Raw genomic sequence first — 3,836 nt, 5'->3', positions numbered from 1 at the left:
GATGGAAAAGGGCTTGGCGTTTCTATCTTTGGGGTGGGGCGCAGGCGGAGCACGCTGTCAAAGTGTAGATTGCCAGAACCTATATGGTTTAAGGTGTGTGGGTGGCAGTGGGATCCCACGAAACAGGGAAATAAATGACTCCCAGGCCACCTACCTCATAGTGGTGTTTGTTACATGCCACCTGATGACATCAACAACTGATGATCCTCCAAAAGGCCAAAAACCTCATCCTACTAAAAGTTACTGAAAGCACCCTAAGGACTGAAATAATGGTGACTGGAAGCCACAAATCCAACACTGATTAGCCCACTTGTTACAGAAACTTAGGGTCAAGCAGTGGCTTCCCAAGGGCAGGGCAGTGGGAGCAGGTCTGCTTTGCAGGCAATAAAGAGGGATATTGTCTACAGAGAATTCTAAAACAGCAGTCTCCCCTGCAGGGATCTTTATCTTTATTCTTTCCAAAGTTGTTTTTCTCTCTAAAGAGGATATCCTTTTAAGTGGTTTCATTGAAGTATAATTGACATATAATAAATTGCGCATGCTTAAAGTGACAATTTGATGAGTTTTGTCGTATGTATATACTTGTTAAGCCATCACCACAATTCTAAGTGTGAACATACCCATCACCCCAAGAAGTTTCCTCCTACTCCCTGACGATTGCTTCTTTTTGCCCCTCTCTGTAGATCCCCATCCTCAACAAAATAACAATCATACTAATAAAATTAATGTAATATTGTTGTACACAAGAACCCTCAAATCAAGTACGTTGAGTGAAAGAAGCTGGATAAAAATGAGAATATACTGATTCCATTTATATGTATAGATGGCATTTTCTAGCATTTTATGATTGCTATTTTGTTGAGAGTTTGGCAGCATTTAAACGATACCACAAACTTGCTTTAATTTTATTTAAAAAACTGAGATCATTGTAAAGTCACGTGCAGCTGTAAGAAATAGAAATATCTTCTCCCCTTAAACCTAGTTTCTTCCAATGGTAACATCTCGCATATCTATAGTAGAACATCACAATCAGGAAATTGAAAGTGTTATGATCTATTTACCTCACTCAGTTTCACCAGTTTTACACGCACATATTTGTATGAGTGTTTGTGTTTAGTCCTACGGAATTTTATCACCTGTGTAGTTTCCTGTGATTAACACCATTACAGTCAAGTTACAGAAGAATTCCAGCACGAGGATCTGTCACGTTATACTCATTTATAACCACAACTACCTCCCTCCCTCCCTGACCTCTGGAATCCAGTAATTTGTTCTTCATCTCTATAATTTTGCCATTACAAGAATAATAAATAAATGGAATCATTCAACATATAACCTATTGTGATTGGCTTTTTACATTCAGTATAAATCCCTTGAGATCCATCCAAGTCATTGTGTATGTCAATCTTTTTTTCCCTTTATTGGTGAGTAATATTCTAGGGTATGGAGGTACCACAGTTTAACCAATTTATTTATTGAAGGACATTTTCATTGTTTTGATTTTTTTGACTATTACAAAAAAAAAAAAAAAGCTGATATGATCGTTCCTGTTTAGGTTTTCCTGTGAATGTAAAAGTTTTCATTTCTCTGAGATAAATGCCCACAAGTACAATGGCTGGATCACATGGTAATGGCATGCTCAGTTTTGTTAAGAAACTTCCATACTTCTCTCCAGAGTAGTTGTACCATTTTACAATCCCACCAGCAGTTCCTCTGCATTCTCACCAGCATTTGGTGCTATCATTTAAAAAAGATTAAATCATTGTGGTTCATGTATAGTGGTATCTTCTCAAAGTTTTCATTTGCCTTTCCCTGATGGTAAACGTTGAACTTCTTTTTATGTGCTCATTTGCCATCTGTATATCCTCTTCATCGAGATTTCTATTTATGTCTGTAGCCTATTTTTTTTTTTTTAACACTGGCAGAATCAAGCTTTCAAGAATTTGAACACAAGGCACAGGTTTCCAGGTGTACAGAAATACATCTCCATTTTACAATTGATTTTTGGTTTTTCTATCTCAATCTTTTTGGACAGGGATAAAAAAGCAAATTGTTTCTAATTTAAGCAACAAGATCTTTCTTACAATGACCTTATGGGCTTTTAAGAGCGGATCATCTGAATTTCCAGGACTTCCTGCAATTATATGTAAATAACATATATTATTTCCTTTCTGCACCACTTACCACTAGCTGGTTGTTGCCTCCTAGATCCTAGTGAGTTTTTTCTACTGTTAAATGATGTTTTAATTTCTGTATCAACACAGAGCCCCTCTGTTGGCTTCTTTAAATAATCTTTTCGTCCTCTAGTGTGTCATTACAGTCCCTTTAGGCTTTTTGTTTCCTCTTCATGAAATAAATGTGGATGCTAGATACTTCCCCTACTTATAAAATGCTGGATTGGAATTCCAATCCTTGACATTTAAGGTGATCTAGGAGGAACTTACATGTGTGCATTTCCACTCCCACTACAAATGCATTATGACAGTTATTAACTTTACTTCATTCTATCACTGCCTCCTTTTTGGTCCTTCCCCACAGGGTACTGCAACAGAGTCCAGTCCTTATAGCATACTATACAACATGTAAGTTTTAACAGTATCTTTAGCCTATATAGTTGTTGGAGGTGGTAACACCGAGCTCCTGACCCTCCCAGTCATAGATTCAGTTGATATTTTCAACCTTAAAATCATACAAGACAAGAGAAAATTCTACAGCCATACTGTAGTGAGGTTTCTGGGAATATCTCTCTATGTTCGTCAATAATCTCTGGCTTATCCATCCCTTGGCCAATCACAAAAAGGATAGTCATCATACAGCGGTCTTGATAAAGAACGCCTGGCCAATCACTTCAAACTGACATAACTAGAAAGATTCTTGCCCTCTCCCTCCCTCAGGCTCTGGACTACTAGCTGTACTTGAGCAGACAGAATAGTCCACTGAAAATCAATCAGTCTGTTGGCTACATTCCTTTTACGCAAGCTCCTGAAATCTTACGTGCCTTCATATTTCAGAGCTGCGTAATTCATGGTTACTAAATCAGCACAAGGGGAGAACTGTAGTAAGTCTGCTCAAGACAACCGAACCTAGCACTGAAGCTGGGCTCTACAGGGGCCCGGGCCAGTATATGGATGTCTGGAGGGAGCCCCTGATTGCAAATATGGGTACAATGAATTTCTTTACCAGCACTGTTGACTTCTTTCAAAGTAATATCTTTGTTTCTTTACTCATATCAGTGAGAGCTGGCTGCCTGCCTGCTTTCTCCTAGTCCAGCCTTGGTTAGAGCCTCTTTCTCTTCACTAATATTGCATTTTTCTGTCTGGCAAAGCCTTGGTATCCTTAGCTCAGATCAGATAGACTATACGTAGGGCTGCATGTCTTTGGTCATGAGGACTGACATTAAAAAAAAGAAAAAAAAATACACTTAGCATTTCCAGTTCCTGAAGAATTTTCTCTAATGTTTGAGTTCCTGTTGTCGGCCTGTTCCTTCTTAGGTCATTGAATCTCCTTCTCCAGTTCTTGTACCCCTTTTAGGAGTTTCTCAGTCTGGTTTCTGTCTATGTGATTTTCAGCAATGGTGTGATAACCCCAGGAATAAAGGAATCATGCAGGTCCCCCCTGTTTAGCATGGGCCACAGCTGAAGCCCATTTTCTAATTGGATTTTTAAATTTTGTTCACTGTTGAATGTCAAGAGCTCTTTGTACATTTTAGATATAGATCTTTTGTCAGGTAATGTGATTTACATTTTTTCTCAGTCTGTAGCTTATGTTTCAACATTATAGTATCTTTCACAGAGCAAAAGGTATAATTTTGATGAGGTCCAGTTCATCAATTTTTT

The 3,836-nt window shown here is 38.3% G+C and overlaps 1 pseudogene; it reads right to left on the bottom strand.

The window, feature by feature from the left end:
* Nucleotides 1-978: 978 nt before the first annotated feature.
* LOC105071351 (tRNA pseudouridine(38/39) synthase pseudogene) lies at nucleotides 979-3,026 on the bottom strand (annotated as a pseudogene).
* Nucleotides 3,027-3,836: the final 810 nt, after the last annotated feature.

Source organism: Camelus bactrianus, chromosome X (genome assembly GCF_048773025.1).
Source record: "Camelus bactrianus isolate YW-2024 breed Bactrian camel chromosome X, ASM4877302v1, whole genome shotgun sequence".
In the NCBI taxonomy this organism is placed as follows: Eukaryota; Metazoa; Chordata; class Mammalia; order Artiodactyla; family Camelidae; genus Camelus; species Camelus bactrianus.
The sequence above is the reverse complement of the archived record's forward strand: the minus strand, read 5'-3'. Positions and strand labels throughout refer to the sequence as shown.